Genomic DNA, 17,778 nt, shown 5'->3' on the forward strand with positions numbered 1-17,778 from the left:
CAGATCTGTGTCATCAATAAAAGAACAAAGGCAAGATGTGCGTTCCAGTGTTTATGACTCATGGACGCCTAAGGAATAATAAATGCATTGACCCGACAGACTGTCCTTTATCCAGAATAGTTTCTTCTGTCGTCTTATTTTAATATTTTTTATTTGCAGTTGAAATTTTGAACCATCTCCAAGTTAATATGTGTTCTTACTTTTTACATTTAAATGGCCCATGCTGCTTAGATTTCAAAGACTAATGTTATAGGAAATGTCACAAATATTACTTAGTCCAGAAAAATTTAAATAGATACTTCGGAATTATATCAGGATATATTTTTCTACTCAGAGGACAGGAGGACACATAGAAAGGGACACTGTCACACTTCAGCATCGATACAGTAACCCCAGGTCACCGAGCACAGATGTGATACAAGTTTAACAAGAGGCCTGGAGCTGCTGATAGTTCTCATGAAATGACAGCATTGTTTTGCCTGTTTTTGAGCGTTGATTTGCTTAGTCTCTGTGTCTCCTTCTCATCACAGATGGGGCCATCAGACTCGCAGGGGGCAAAGGCAGCCACGAGGGCCGCTTGGAGGTGTATCACCAGGGACAGTGGGGCTCTATCTGTGACGATGGCTGGACGGTGCTGAACACATATGTGGTTTGTCGGCAGCTGGGATTTAAGTAAGGCTCACTGGGATGAGGCAGCTGAATGCCAGATTCTGTCTTTAAAAATATTATTGTGTAATCTCTATTGGAATTTCTTTCTTTATTTTATTTTATTTATTTATTTATTTATATTTTTTTGAGACAGAGTCTCACTCTGTCACCCTGGCTAGAGTGAGTGCCATGGCGTCAGACTCGCTCACAGCAACCTCAAACTCCTGGGCTCAGTCGATCCTCCTGCCTCAGCCTCCAGAGTAGCTGGGACTACAGGCATGCGCCACCATGCCCGGCTAATTTTTTCTATATATATTTTTAGCTGTCCAGATAATTTCTTTCTATTTTTAGTAGAGACAGGGTCTCACTCTTGCTCAGGCTGGTATCAAACTCCTGACCTCGAGCGATCCTCCCGCCTGGGCCTCCCAGAGTGCTAGGATTGCAGGCGTGAGCAACCGCGCCCAGCCTGGAATTTCTATAATACTACAAATGCATATTCGCTATCATCTCTCTGCCTATCTAGGGAAGCACAACAATAAAAGCCATGACAGTTTGTAAGGTGATGGGTGATCATGTCTTGCTGTTTGTCTCATTCACCTTTCCCGCCACCACCCCTCGTCTTGAACAATTGGTTGAAGCCAGGGTGACTTCTAGGTCTCTCTGTGTCTCTTCCAGCAAGACTTTGCTCGATTTTATTCTCACGCTCCAATACTGTTGCATGTCATTAGTTTCGACATCGTCGTGTCTAACGTTGCAGAGACGTCCGGTGTCAAATGCTTTCGTGTTTCATTATTCCCTTTCTCAGAATGTGATGGTGATTCTCACTTTTATTTGAGAAAAACAGCCCTCTTGTTATGAGACGCCCTCTAGAACTCGCCTTTGCCCTCACTCACGTAAAAGCCAAGTGTCACCCTGGGGACGTTCGTCCCCTGCCACACACAGTGCATTCCAGAGCAGACCCAAGTATGTCCCCATAACCGCAAACGATGCCTTTCCGTTAAATATTGAATGAACGCCCATTCTTTCTTGTTTTTCGTGTCTCTGTGTCATGCTTGAAGGAATTGTTTGAAGCTTGAAGAAAATTGGCAACATTGTTTCATTGCAGCTTCAGATAGAGCTATTTGCAAATATTCATTCCATCTTAAAAATATGCCTTCATTCAAGCTAGGTAAAGCTGTGTTTAAATGTATATTTTAAAATTTATAAAAGTAACATAAAACAGAGAAAGTTTGGAAAAGAAAGAAAATTAAAAAAAATCCATAATGTTTTATTCTTACACCATCATTATTATAATTTGTGTGTATGACTTTATATCAGTGCTAGTAGTGGACGTGTAATTTTTATATCCATATTTTTTACCATTATATTGCTATGTAGTCATAATTTTTAATAACAATATCCATAGAAGGTTCATACCATAACTTATTGAATATTTAGTTTAGTTTAATTTTGCCTGTTACAATAATGCTATCAGGAAGATATAAATGCATGTAATTGTGCCATGTCTTGAATATTCTTGGGCAGAGCGCTTATTGGGTAAAGGGCTATGACGTAACAGCCAAATAAATACAGTGTATTGACATTTAATTAATGAGAATTACTTAATACGTGTCATTTTAAGTAAATCTCTATTAGACTGTTAACTATACTCCAATTTCATAGATTTAGAGAGTCATAAATCCTATTGTTTACTATTTATATCCACATTTTTTCCTTATTAATGAAAACGAATGACATTGATTTTTTTTCTCCATATTTTATTTAGTTTCATAAGTCCATTCGGTTTTTCTTGCATACACAATAGTATACAAACTTACTGATTCTAAAAATGTTCTCAATAATGTGTGTTAGAAGTTTTAAGTGATTGTTTTGGATGGTAGTAAAAGCATGTGCTACATTTACTTGTAGTTTAGGGAGGAATTTTTGAAAAATAATTTTTGGGGGCATGAGAAAAGGATAAACTTTTTAGGTTTCTTTGTACAAATGCAATCCCAAAGTAAAATGACTTCCTGTTGTATGTTATATGGTTGATAAGGACAGATGATAATCAGATTGGGGCATTTCATGTAAGAATGGTGAAAAATGATAGCAATGGGACATTTAGGTGAATTACTTTTCTAGTTAAGGCCTAATTAGCAAATAGGAAAAAAAGCCTTAGAACGGTCTATTAAATGTTTCATTGTTTTAATTTAGTAAAATGTTCTTTAATAAATGCTTGTATAGAAAGAAATTAAGAAAACTCATTCCAGGGAGAAAGATCTCTTTGTATTCTTAGCACAGAAATAATAAGAACATGAATTGAGGGAGATGATGGACATAAAACTTATGAGTAAGAGTTGGATTTCATAGACTGTTCAAACTGAAAGATACCTAAAATATCCTTAAACTCAGTGATTTCTGGAGGTTTGGATTTTATGGGACAAAAGAAAACAAAATTGAGGGAGAATGAAAGGATTGTAGACTAAATTACCATTTTTATTTTGTAGATCTTTCCTATTCTGCAACGTATATATTTGTTATAACATATTTAGTTTTTTGGTAGTGCAATGTTACAAATAAAGTCAGCTGGAATGCAAATATAATTTATAAAAAGTTGGGTTTATATAATTTTATGAAAAGCCAAGAACATTGTCATTCTGATATTAATGGGCCGAAATCCAAATTTCATCACGGATTAGGAACAGTGCCTGAGTCATCCCTGAACTAATCCGCACTTTTCCTAGCGGAGAAGAGGTCAGTTAGCAGAGAAGCCTGGAGAAGCGGATGGAATCAGTGAGCTCAGGTGGCCAACACGAGCTCCGTGTTCTCACCGTCTGGTCCACACTGTGACTTCTATGGTCAGGAATTTGAGGGTTTTCCTCTTTGTCTGCATTCTCTTTGATGGGCGGGTTACATTGTAGACAAAACACAAGAATGAATGGGGAAAGAGGTTTAGTTATTCATTAGTTACCCAGTGAAATAATAGAAAATTTTTAAGATGACCAACATGTGTGATGGAGCAAACATAGCTCTTAGAACTTAGTCCTCAAGGTAGGAAAGGAACAAATACTTACCCTCTGAAGTCATGACACTTCATGAGGTTGTTTTATGTGTGGTGGTTCCTTGAAGCCAGCAGTCTACCAGCCATGTTTGTTTTATTGTCGCAGATACGGCAAACAAACCTTCGCAAACCACTTCCCAGAAAGCATGGGTCCCATATGGCTGGACGATGTCACCTGCTCCGGAAAGGAAACCAGTTTCCTCGACTGTTCCAGGAAGCCCTGGGGGCGGCATGACTGTGGCCATCGCAAGGACGTTGGAGTCGCCTGCTACCCTGGCAGCGAGGGACACAGACTTTCTCTTGGTGAGGACTGGCCTGGCTCTCGGTATCCCTAATTCAGTGGCTGCTGCACCTCCACCTGCTGCTCCAGAATGTGCAATGGCGCTTTTGGGGGGGTCTATTTCCCACAACTGTCTAATTGTCAGTCAATTTTATGCAGAGAAAAAGCAATCTTTTGAGTCTCTCCACCAACTATGAAATGTCTACCCCTAAATTGGGTTTCTTTACTTAGAAGCTGAAGTTTCTAAAATGTTTAGGATCACATGTATCCGAGGTATGGACTAAAGAAGCTGCAATATCCATCCCCCTACTCCTTGGTCCCCTGCTCTGGTTTTTATTTACTTTGAATTCTAATGAACTATGTGAGACAGGATTAAAAAAAAAGAAATTCCATCTCCTCACCGCCACCCCAGCTCTGCCCTGCATCTAAGGATTCAGTTGTTGTCCCTGGCCAGCCATTGCTCTCTCGAGATTGTCAGGGGGCTTCTAAGTGGATTCCTTGCAGTTAATAGCCCACCCATCTTTCTAAGATGCTCTTGTATTCCAGAAACCCATCAGGGACCTTTGCTACTCCCAAATTATAATTTTTTTTTAGCTTTGTAGTTGGATCAAAGGCCACTAACTCCTCTAACAGTCTTGCAATAATTCTGGATACAGAACCTTTTATGGGCAAAGAACAGTTAAACATTCTTGACAGATTCTCAATGTCTGACAAGTAGGGGAGAATAAATACCCCTGAAAAATACAGAAGGAGGCATTTGGAAGACTTTCCAGAAATGCTCTTGTACCTCTGTTATGTACCTACACATGCATCCATGTGTGTGTGTGTGTGTGTGTGTGTGAGTGTGAGTGTGTGTGAGTGGATGTTAAAATGTCATAGGTAGCCTTTTAGCCTCAGAATTGAACCAGCCCCTTCTTGTATCCATTTGTTTTGGGACCGTGAAGCTGAAATCTTCACATTATAAAGTAACAAAACTTGTTGATTCCCACAGCATTAAGCATATTGCATACTTTAAGTTCGTCAAAGTGGATGGTTATTCCTCGTTGTACTCTGAACGGTGAGATTGTGGTGACTCACTGCACTAATCTAGCATTATATCAAGTAGAAATACACGTTTTTATTCTATCCCTTGTGGGTTAGAGTTCCAGTGTTCTTTCTTTGTATTTGTTCTCCTTGTCCCTTGCCCTATTCTTCTTTTGATCCCCCCAGGATTATGTGATAAATTATTGCGTGTGGCTGGGGAGAAGGAAGCTGTTTGCTAGAAATGGACCCTCTCGACCCCAGAGAGCAAGTATTAGGGTCTTGGGGTGACAGCTCAGATGTGCTCTGTCACCACATCTGGTGACAGAATACCGTGTAATCTGAGTTCTCTGCAGGCCTGTGTTGTTAACTACATCGGAGGGTTAGGACAACTGACCTTTCCAGTTCACCTGAAACTCTTTTTAATTCTAGGACTCTAAAAGTATTTTTTAAAAATTTAAAAAGCAGAAGGTGATAATGATTAATAAAATATGTGATCACTATTATGAATCTCTTTGGTTCTATTCTAATCTCAGTAATGTGTCTATTAACTCAAGTCATTTGTCCAAAGAACATTATGTCTTTGGACATATCCTTTGAGGAAATGATCATATGACCATTTATTCAGTCAAATAGATCGTTACTTTCCCACTTACTAAAAAATACTTTATATTGAAAAGATAAGCCTAGAGAAGGAGATCGTGGTTTACTGATACAAATAACAGCATTTAAGAAACAGTAGAGGCTGGGCGCGGTGGCTCACGCCTGTAATCCTAGCACTCTGGGAGGCGGAGGCGGGCGGATCGTTTGAGCTCAGGAGTTCGAGACCAGCCTGAGCAAGAGCGAGACTCCGTCTCTACTAAAACATAGAAAGAAATTATACAGACAGTCAAAACTATATATAGAAAAATTATCCGGGCATGGTGGCGCATGCCTGTAGTCCCAGCTACTCGGGAGGCTGAGGCAGGAGAATCGCTGGAGCCCAGGAGTCTGAGGTTGCTGTGAGTGAGGCTGACACCACGGCACTCACTCTAGCCCGGGCAACAGGGTGAGACTCTGTCTCAAAAAAAAAAAAAGAAAAAAGAAAAAAGAAACAGTAGAGGTTTTTACTACTTACTTTTACTTCTGCACTTGAACTTTAAATGTGAATGAAACTCTTCTCAAAATTAGTTTTAGCCCATTTAGCACACTCTTTTCCGTCTGCAGTAGGTGGAATACTCAAAAGTAAAATTCTAAGCCAGTAAAAGTAGTTCTGGTAAGAATACAGTTAGCGCCTGTGTGAGTGAGAGGCAATTTCTGGGGGGTAAATACGTGGACTTCTCACTTTATTTATTTTTTATTTTTATTTATTTATTTATTTTTAAGACAGAGTCTCACTCTGTTGCCTGGGCTAGAGTGAGTGCTGTGGCGTCAGCCTAGCTTACAGCAACCTCAAACTCCTGGGCTCAAGCGATCCTCCTGCCTCAGCCTCCTGAGTAGCTGGGACTACAGGCATGTGCCACCATGCCCGGCTAATTTTTTCTATATATATTTTTAGTTGTCCAGATAATTTATTTCTATTGTTTTAGTAGAGACGGGGTCTCGCTCTTGCTCAGGCTGGTCTTGAACTCCTGACCTTGAGCGATCCACCCGCCTCGGCCTCCCAGAGTGCTAGGATTACAGGTGTGAGCCACTGCGCCCGGCCGGACTTCTCACTTTAACGTGACACAGATTCTAAACTTCAGAGTGTTAAGCCCTAGCAAAGATTTCTTTCCCAGTGAGGTTGCCTCTTACTCAGTTTTACAGTATAAAATTAGACTTTTAATTTGTAGTTATGCTATATTTTGTCTTTTTTCTAAGAGATAGTATTATTTTCCAAAAATAGTGTATTATATCAATGTTACAGGAAAAATTAAAGAAAACTGCTAGAAATCAATTTGAGATATATAATTAAAGATACTGTATACCCAGAGATTGTTAGCTTTCCCAAATATTTTATATTAAGATTTTGTAAAGGCCAGGCGCAGTGGCTCACACCTGTAATCCTAGCACTCTGGGAGGCCGAGGTGGGAGGATCGCTGGAGCTCAGGAGTTCGAGACCAGCCTGAGCAAGAGCGAGACCCCATCTCTACTAAAAATAGAAAGAAATGATCTGGACAGCTAAAAATATATATGGAAAAAAATTAGCCGGGCATGGTGGCGCATGCCGGTAGTCCCAGCTACTCAGGAGGCTGAGGCAGGAGGATCGCTTGAGCCCAGGAGTTTGAGTCTCTCATGCTTCATGCTTGTTTCGGCTGTTCTAATGCTCTCGAATGGCGGCCTAGGTTTTCCTCTCTGACTGGTGTATGGAGAAAACAAGAAGGAGGGATGCATGGAGGTTTTTATCCATGGCCAGTGGGGAACCATCTGCGACGATGGATGGAGTGACAAGGATGCAGCTGTGGTCTGTCGGCAGCTTGGCTTTAAGTAAGGAAAGCTTCGTTGTTTGTGGTGGTTACTGGTGCCCATTTCTGACTTTTTTGTGCTTGTTCTAATGAGTTACTTCTTATCTAAAATTCGTTTATATTATTCAGCTGAAAATACTGGCAGCATGTTGACTTGATTCAGAATTATAACAAAGTAACAGGTAGAGTCTATGCAAATTTTTCTATCATGAGAAACCTTATGTCACGTAAGATACAATATTTGATACAATGCAAATGCAAATTTGATCCAATGACCATTTATTATTATTTAATATCATTAAATGAGTTTTACATAAAAAAGATTTAATTCTAAGAGAAACTTTAGAAGCATCTTTTTGGGCACAGGAATCTTCCATCACTAAGCATTTCTATTTTTTTCTTTTTTTAAAGTTAAATTATTTACTTATTTTTAGTTAAAAATTTTTTTTTTCAGACAGTCTCACTTTCTCGCCCTGGGTACAGTGCCGTGGCATCAGCCTAGCTCACAGCAACCTCAGATTCCTGGGCTCAAGCGATCCTCCTGCCTCCGCCTCCCGAGTAGCTGGGACGACAGGCATACGCCACCACGCCCGGCTAATTTTTTCTGCATATTTTTAGCTGTCCAGATCATTTCTTTCTATTTTTTTAGTAGAGACGGGGTCTTGGTCTCACTCTTGCTCAGGCTGGTCTTGAACTCCTGACCTTGAGCAATCCTCCTGCCTCGGCCTCCCAGAGTGCTAGGATTACAGGCTAGGTTTTTTTTTTTTTGACAGTCATGAAATAAATGGTTTTTAGCACATGCAGAGGCTAATTTTAATATGCAAAAATTAGAGAAGAACGTGGAACGGGGGCACAGGCTGTGATTTGCTCAGACGCGTGATGGACTGACTCTCCGTGTGCCTAAGAAGGCTCTGTTTGCAGGGGCCCCGCCAGAGCACGAGGCGTGGCTTACTTTGGGGAAGGAGCAGGACCCATCCACGTGGACAACGTGAAGTGCACAGGACATGAGAGGTCCTTGGCTGACTGCATCAAGCAGGACATCAGAAGACACAACTGCCGCCACGGCGAGGATGCGGGCGTTATTTGCGATTATTCTGGCAAGAAAGCATCAGGTAACAGTAAGAAAGGTGAGCCGCCTTCTGGGGCCCTAAGCAAGCCACGGGATGCTGACCCCCACCTCGTTACTCCAAGGAGGGCTTTGGTGACGTAAGTCCCGTGCAGCAAGAACGTATGCGGTCAGTGCCTGCTCCTGGTGGTAGTATTTAGAGCAGTGGTTCTTGGCAAACTTGCCCAGGTGGGGCTTGCAGAGAGAGCATGCTCAGGGCTAGGAGCGGATTTCCAGAAACTGTGATCCCTGGGATCACCCCCTTTGTACATTCTTAGCGGTTCCTATATTCCCTTTTTTGGATGAAATAAAGCTGTCCTTGAAGATCCAGAATTGATATTTCCGTCTTAAAAAGGAAAGCAATGGAAATAGAGAGATGAATCCAACAAAGGCACTTCTTCACTCTTATTTTATTCTGTTATATTTTTTTTTTATTTTATTTTTTGAGACAGGGTCTCTCTCTCTGTCACCCAAGCCGGAGTGCAGTGCTGTGATCACAGCTCACTGCAACCTCCAAGTTCTGGGCTTACACGATCCTTCCACGTGAATCTCTCAAAGTCACTGGGACTACAGGTGTGCACCACCACGCCCTAATAATTTTTTTAAAATAATTTTTTGTAAGGATAAGGTCTTGCTACATTTGCTGAAAAGAACAGTCATCTCTTTGTCTGCATTGAAAGTTCATATTTTTGTGCCATTGGCTTTTGTTAAGATCAGGTACATCTAAGTATTTGAGTATTATTCTTTTCTAAAACCTTTTAATAACTGCCAAAGACAGTGCAATAAATGAATGCAATAAATGAATTGGATGTTGGTTTTTTTTTTACGTTTAAAAACATTTTTTTCTTTTAAGCATTTTCGAGCATTCTGGATGTTGTTAATATGATTCTTCACTATCTGAGGAGTTTTTGAGTGTAGACAGAACATTGACAACTCCTTGTGCTTTATTTTTTTACATATACATATACATACACATAGGAATTGGTAAGACAGTTTTCTCTACATTCTGATTATTAAGTTCCCTTCAATAATTTAAACTACACTTACAAATTGAATATAACTGATTCTTTGGATTATGTCAAATCCCTGAAGTAGTTATAAAATATAAAAATTCAATAACTGTGAAATATTTTACTACACTTCTATGTAAACCTATTCTAAAAGATGAGCTACCGTAGGTTTGTTTCTTCATTGTTTATGTGTTTGTTTTTATGCCTTTCTGGAGTTGTGGCAATACTTATTTTGACTCCTTTCCATGGTTATAACAATGTTGCCAGACCTCAAGTAAAAAGATTTCCTGCTACACTAGCTAGATTACAGAAACTGGCTCAGGAACCGATTGATTTGATATTCACACTCTTGACTGGTGACTTCTATAAGGTGATTCAAACTCAAGTCATTGGTCATTGGTCATCTGATGGGGTCCTTTTATAAATGAACTTCATTTTGCTTTTTATTTATTTTTTATAACAGTTTGTGGGTTTAAATACATTTTATTCTCTTGCAATCTGGTGCTTTGTCTCAGAGTGATGTCAACTTCAGGTTTTGCTTGCTCACTGTTACATCATTCCTTTTCTTGGCATCATATACATTTAGCCAACTTGGAGCACTATTGGAAACTTATGTTTTTTTTCTAATATCCTATAATATGCAGTGTCATCTAGAGGACTCATATTCTAAGAGCTGAAGTTACAATTTGACAGCATGCCTCTGAGATCATTTGGCAAATTAGTCATCTTGGCACACATTGTCGGACCTCTTTCTCCATCAAGAAATAACTACTGCTAATTCCCCACTGGGCTCTCCTCTACCTGAGTATCATGGGGGACCATTAGTCCCCATGAGGTCTCGTGTTCTTGGCAAGATGCCCACCCTTCTGTCCTTACGCAAATGGAAAGACAGTGCGTATCTGTGCCTGATCCACACGTACTTAACCGAAGAAGCAAAGTACCTCTATATACATTCTCTTGCTTTCTAAAATTATTTTAAAAATTGGTCATATCTGTTAGATTTGCCCTTCTTTTGTACACCACCTTGCATGTCATTTTCATTGAACTCTTTTTTGTATGTTCCTGACAGAAGTCTGTTACCTGGGGAAGTTTGACTGTATTACCCATCAATACAGTTGACCACTTAAATTGGCTTAGCAAACCCTTTTCATACGTTAATACCCCGAGTAAACGTAAATTCAGATCCGAATTCTAGCCTGGGAATGTTTGCTCCTTTGAGTTACATTTTCATCTGTGGCTTGGAACAGTGGTGTATTTGGAAAGTGAGTCATTTAGACCCTTACTGCCTTTGCCATTCTCTTATTTTGTTTGACATTCCTGAACTCCGGGACAGCTTCTATAGTTGGCAGCAGGACACGACCAGGACAAGGCACTAGACGGGGTCACACGACTCAGAAGCCCTAAAACCCCTTGGAGCTGAAACCTCATAAAATTTCCCATGTGTTTGCAACTTGCTACCATTTGGTCGAATGAGGACACTTTTTATCTTCATTATAGGAAAAGTTATCCTACAATTTGCAGAGAAAGGGATTTTGACATAGAGGAGGAAGCATCAGGGGAGTACAACACTTATTGTGCCTTTACCCCTCCGTCAGCAGCGAGGGTCTAACTCCTGACCTTCCTCCTTCAGGGCCCCTGGCATCTGTCTGTGGGCTGAGGTTACTGCACCGTCGGCAGAAGCGGATCATTGGTGGGAAAAATTCCTTAAGGTAAAAGGTTCTTTGAAGCAGATTTTCCATATTAAAGAATTATTTATATACATACAGCATTACAAACTAGGCATGTTCTATTATTATAGAAGGGATTTGTTTCATTCATTTTATTTTCTAAACTAAATACAGACTGCGCTGATAATCACACTGTCTTTTGACCTGTGTTTAATTTACATAGACCCTGTTCTTCTTTTTTTTTTCTTTTTTTTTTTTTTTTGAGACAGAGTCTCGCTCTGTCAGCCGGGCTAGAGTGCCGTGGCGTCAGCCTCACTCACAGCAACCTCAAACTCCTGGGCTCAAGCGATCCTCCTGCCTCAGCCTCCCAGATAGCTGGGACTACAGGCATGTGCCACCATGCCCGGCTAACTTTTTCTATATATATTTTTAGTTGTCCATATAATTTATTTCTATTTTTAGTAGAGACGGGGTCTTGCTCTTGCTCAGGCTGGTCTCGAACTCCTGAGCTCAAACGATCCTCCTGCCTCGGCCTCCCAGAGTGCTGGGATGACAGGTGTGAGCCACCGCGCCAGCCCGACCCTGTTCTTATATCCCTGTCCTCTGATTTACAAGATTAGATGTGTTGCTGAAAAGTTATGCGGCAGAAACAAAATCATTTAACCAGAGACCCGAAAAAAAATGTCCAATGACAGAGACTCATGTAATTTAGAATATATTTGTGTCAGACTTGATTCATGTTAATATCAATCATTTGTTGAGTTTTCCGTGGAAAACCAGCACTTTGTTTATTAGATGCTCCTTCAGACGGCTGGAGGGAGGGTGAGCGGGGAGAGCAATGACACTTCGAGTCAGGAAGTGTGACAAAGACTCCACTTGTCATCCAGTCTTCCCGGCTGCTGGTACCCGGCCAGTCTCAAAGCGGGAAGGGATCTTACATGCTCAAGTCCCTTTTGTGTTTATTCCTTTTTCAAGTCATTGCTTTAACTGGTGCTCTTCTCTCTCTCTCTCTCTTTCTCTATTTTTTTTTTCTTTTTCCTGACGTTGCTGTGTGGCTCATTTTCTTCCTAGGGGCGGTTGGCCTTGGCAGGTTTCCCTGCGGCTAAAGTCACCGCACGGAGGTGGCCGGCTCCTCTGCGGGGCCACCCTGCTGAGCAGCGGCTGGGTCCTCACAGCCACATGCTGTTTCAAGTGGTGGGTGTCCCCTCCCCGAGTTACTCAGTTTGGCTCTTTCCCCCAGTTCTTCCAGCACCTTCCGGCTCTCCAGTGCTCGGGGTGTCAGAGCCGGCCGTCGGCGTCCCTGTCTGTGCTGACAGCACTGTGGGAGTGAGTGAGGTGACACAAGGGGACAAAGAGAGCCCTCAGGAAGCCACTTGCTACCCTGTGTCAAAACAAACTCTGGATTTAGGGAGAAGAGAAGAGGGGCTATGTTAGCGCTTCCCCAAGGAACACGTCTGGGGGTGAAATCATGTCCCCACAGAGGTGGAAGACACCTCGGTTTATTTAGTTATTTTTCATAAGAATGCTAAGGAATTAGCGAGTGCAGTTTGAGTGTTTTTGATCCTTGGAATCCTGATATTTTGTGTCTTTTAGATTGCTCGAATTGTACCTTCTAGAAAATCAGGTGGCATCTACGTCATTTCTTGCGTTTATACTCCTGATTATTTTTTCATCCCAAACTTTTTATCAGTCCCTTCTGAAGTCTTCCCAGCTCAGAGGGAAGGCCACACAGAGAAAACTAGCATGCCAGTCTGGCAAAATATTTCTAACTACCGAAGCGAAGGGATGAGTGCAAGGAGTCTCATGACACGATTATCCTTTAATTTTGTGCTTGAAAATTGTCACAATATGAAAGTTTTGAAAAACATGTCCCATATTGTTGAAAAAATGTTTCCAAGCAAAAATTCATTTCATGTTTTTTTTTTACATGATCTCATATAGTACATACCTTTGCCTCATTTTCTATTTGCAAACCATCCATGTAGATTTTGTTCATTCACTTGAACTGCCGTACAAATTCTCACTCCTGTTGTAAGACTCAACCACAGTTTATTTGTTTTCCTATCTTTGTTGTTATGTGTTACAAATACCTTTTCCCATTCTGGACCATGTCCTTTTTCTTGTTGATGATCTTTTTCTTACAAAAATGTTTAAAAATATTTAATTGTATCATCTTTTCTTGAAAGTTTTATAAAAGCTTTATATTTCCTATTTTAAAAATCTTTCTCTGGCCCCATGTAATGAAGATAGTTTCTTACTTTTCTTCCTAGAATATTTTACAGTTTTGCTTTTCATATTTAGATTTTTAATCTGTTTACAGTTTATTTTTGTGTATGGCATATGGTGTGAGGAAGGGACCTAATTTTATACCCTTTCTTATAGGTGGTTTTCCCAGTACTTTTTATTGTATATTCCATTCTTTAACCACTGATTTATGTTAACTTTGTATATGCCAAATTCTCATATATCCTTGTTTCTAGGATCTCTATTTTCTTCACTTACCTATTTCAATAAATACTTGTGCAGTAATCCTCCCTGTTTAAAGTGCTGCCCAAGATACAAATCAATATTTTACATAATGTTTGCCATTTCTGGGATCTATTAATAATTGAGTTTAAGAAGTCACCTATATGCCAATGGGTTTAATGTATTCCTGTGTTATATGAATGGCATTGACAATAAAGGTTACATTTGTTCATTAACTTAAAAAATAATTATTGAACCCCCGGTATTCCCAGGAATGTGCTATGCACTAGAACAAGGCAGATAGGATTCTTGCTGTCGTAGAGTTTACGGTGTTGCTACAGGAGCCCAGAGGAGGGAGACGTTGTGTATGGTATATGGTGTGAGGAAGGGACCTAATTTTATACCTTTTTTTATAGATTGTTTTCCCGTTGATATTGCTAATATGATCAAAAATGTTTAGCGTACTATTTTTAAAGTGTGATCTTCTCACCACAATGTTAGATTGACTTAGCTCATTAATAACCCAGGTTCCTGGGCCCTCCTACACATCTACTGAATCTCTGGAGCTGAGACCCAGGAGTTGCATTTTCCTCAATCATCTCAGGTCATTCTTATGTACAATAAAGGTTAAGACCCACGTGCTTGGCGGATAGAATAGTCTGGACATTGGAAGAATGTTGATGGGGAAGAATAGAGTTGGCAGACACTTATCCTTGTCCTGCTCAGCATATTAATTGCTAAACTGAAAAAGGACACCAATGGTAAGTTAATTACATTTTGGATGCCAGAAGACTGGGAGAGACAAGTGACATGTTGAAAGACAGGATCAGGATAGCAAAAGACCTTGATAGGCTGATTCTGGTAAGCAATATGGAATAAGGGTGAAGCAAAATGCTGCCTTTAGTTCCAAGAAACTTGGTTGAAATACAGCCCACGTGCAAAAGACTCTCGAGTTTTGGTGTCCTGCAAGCTTAATACAAGTCAGCAGTGTAATGTGATTGTCCACAAAGTGAACTCAGTCTTAGGTGGCATCAGTTGATGGAACAGCGTCCAGATAGAGCAGCGAAGAGCATTGCTCTTCTCTCTCACACTGTTGTCAGGGACAAAAGCACTGTCTCTACCACACGGAGACTTGTGCTCAGTTCTGGGTGCCACGCCATGAGAAATGGCACAGTGCCCCAGGAAGGGCCAACCGAAAGGAGAGGTTGTATGGAATCCGGTTAGATTTGTTGCCTGTTGCTTCCAAGACCACAGATGTTAAAGGGAGATAAGATCATTTTTGTTTTCCCATGAGAAAGAGTTTATGTTTGTTTATTTCTTTAGCACCAGGACAGTTCAAAGGAGGGATGGACCGTATGGGGGAGGAAAGTGGGTTGTGTTCTGGCATCTGTTCAAGCAGAGGGAGGTGGGTCCGGGCATGGGTGGAGGCTGGTGGGGGGCAGGGGGGTAGGATCTGGTGTTTAGCGTATGGAGCTGCGAGACCAAAAGCCACATTTGAGAGATGGCAGCGATCACTGGGGACACTGGAGCTGGACTTAGAGGACAGAAGTCAGGAGGGCCTGGGGCTGTGAGTTTCCCTTTCATGCACTCAGCAGCCGGAAACTAACGATGGTTTTTGAGTGTTGAAATATGATCAAGGAGGAGTTTCAGGAGAGGAGTCATTCAGAGATGTGTGGATAGATCTGAGGGCGTAAGGCCAAGTTACTAATCAGGGGTCTGGGAATGGGCTTGAGGTGGGTTGGGGTTTTACATACAAGGTGTCAAAGTAGATTTCACCATGGCGACATCTGAGCTAAGGTTTAAAAGAGGCGAAAGAATCCAATGAATAAGCGTTAACGTGAGAACATAGTTTGGGTTTGCGTTCGGTTCACAGAGGGGGAGTGTTGAGTCTGTCTGTTGGGAAGAAAGTAGCTGGCACTGAGCGCTTAGAGGGGTACAAGGGTCAGACCTGGTTCCTCCCCTCCCGGAGCTTGGTGATGACCTCACACTCTCAGAAATGACAGGAAAACGAAGATAGCAAACACAGGACAGTGATTTTGCCCAGACTGTCGTTCCTGTCTTGAGTCTTTTTCATTTGAGGGGGAAATGACAGATTAATGATTAGCCTTTATTTTCCACTTATCTAACATGTGTGCGCCTTCTCGGAAAAGAGAGTGACACGGTAACCTAGGTTACGCAGGGACATGGATGAAGACAACAGGTGATGACGGTGAATTTCAGTAGGGGACTGATACTGCGGGTCAGAGAAATGGCAAGAAGGTCACGTTTACAGGAGGGGCTGATGATTTCAAGGACAGGCTCACAACACGTCCACTAACCTTCTTGCTGAAAATCGCCACTTTGCGGTACGTGACACAAGTGTCTCATCAGCTGTCCCCGCCTCTTAGGTACAGGAACGGCACTAAGAACTACGCTGTTTGCATTGGGGATTATCACACTCTGGTGTCGGAGGAGTTTGAAGAGGAAATTGGAATCGAGCAGATCGTGATCCACCGGGAGTATCGGCCGAACAGCAGCGACTATGACATTGCCCTGGTGAGGTTACAGGGACCAGAAGGCCACTGCGCCCGACTCAGCAGCCACGTCCTGCCAGCCTGTCTACCGCTCCGGAGAGAGAGGCCACAGAAGATGGCCTCCAACTGTTACGTAACAGGATGGGGAGACACAGGTAATGCTAATGACACAGAGGAACGAGTGAGGGAGGCCGGGCCTCTCCCGTGTCTGGTGTCACCTGCATAAGTGGGCGTGCTCTGGGCAGTAAGGCTTTTTTTTTTTTGAGACAAGTCTCACTCTGTCACCCGGGCTAGAGTGCCGTGGCGTCAGCCTCGCTCACAGCAACCTCCAACTCCTGGGCTCAAGTGATCCTCCTGCCTCAGCCTCCCAAGTAGCTGGGACCACATGAATGCTCCACCATGCCCGGCTAATTTTTCTATTTTTTTTGTAGAGGTGGGGTCTTGCTCTGTTGCTCAGGCTGGTTAATAGGCTTCCATGACCAGAATTAATCAGACAAAAATAAAATATGGATGTAATATAATTGCATAGTCAGTAAAAGACATAATGTAAGTTACCAGTGGTCAAAAAATTGTTAAGTTGTGGTCTCTGAATTCTGTCTAAACCATCCTGTATGTATATTTTTTTCAGTGGTAATTCAACTACATAATCATAGACACACATTTAAGTAACCATCCAATAAAGCTTCAGTTTTTATATTTTTGTTAGTCTCAACATGCAGAAATATTTGAATATCCAGACAACTAGAAGTCTCTGCAAAACTATCCAGAAAAATACTTTGGACAAAACCGTAGTTAAAATGAAGCTATTTAATTCTCATATAACTGATATGAGAAGATACTTTTGTCTAATTAAAAAAATCAATTTCACACTATATTGATATACACGACAGCGTGGATGAATCTCAAAAGTATTATGCGCTAAGTGAAAGAAGTCAAACACAAAAGATTACATACTATGTCCTTCCATTTACATGAAATTCCAGAAAAGGCGGAATCACAGTGGCAGAAAGTGGTGGGCTATGGCCAGGCCTGGGATGGGGTGGGGGACGACTGCGAAGGGCTGTGGAGAAACGTTTTTAGGGTAACAGCTGTTCTGTGTCTTGAATGTATCAATAGTCGTGGTTATACAACTATGTATAATATCCAAAATTCATTAAATTGTACATTTAAAATGGGTGAATTCTATTGTATGTCAATGTACCTCAATAAAGCTAGGAAAAAATCAATTTCTATAAAAATTCTCTTCCAAAGGTAAACGTCATATCCAAATTGTAACCAATATTCAGAAACCCAGTTGAGTTTAAGATGACAAGTACTAATTATGCCACCTAGTCATCATATTAAAATGCCTGTTTATCCAGTCCAACACGAGAGGAAGTCTATCCTTCAGGGCTTTCTGAAGCAAACTGACATGCCAAGCTGTCACCTGTGACCCAGAAGGACACGGTTCTGTGATGACGGTGAGAGTTCACTGAGGACACTTCGGTTTAAAGGTTTTCCTAGTTGCCTTTTGACCTGAGGCAGATGAGGACGAGTGAAATAAATAAGGGCAAGAAAAGTATTTGTCATATTTATTATTGTTTTCAGATTGATATCTGCAGATGGG

The 17,778-nt window shown here is 41.3% G+C and overlaps 1 pseudogene; it reads left to right on the forward strand.

The window, feature by feature from the left end:
- LOC123632039 overlaps positions 1 to 16,492 on the forward strand; it is a 53,213-nt pseudogene extending 36,721 nt beyond the window's left edge.
- Positions 16,493 to 17,778: the final 1,286 nt, after the last annotated feature.

The sequence above is a fragment of the Lemur catta genome, chromosome 2 (genome assembly GCF_020740605.2).
Source record: "Lemur catta isolate mLemCat1 chromosome 2, mLemCat1.pri, whole genome shotgun sequence".
Taxonomy (NCBI): domain Eukaryota; kingdom Metazoa; phylum Chordata; class Mammalia; order Primates; family Lemuridae; genus Lemur; species Lemur catta.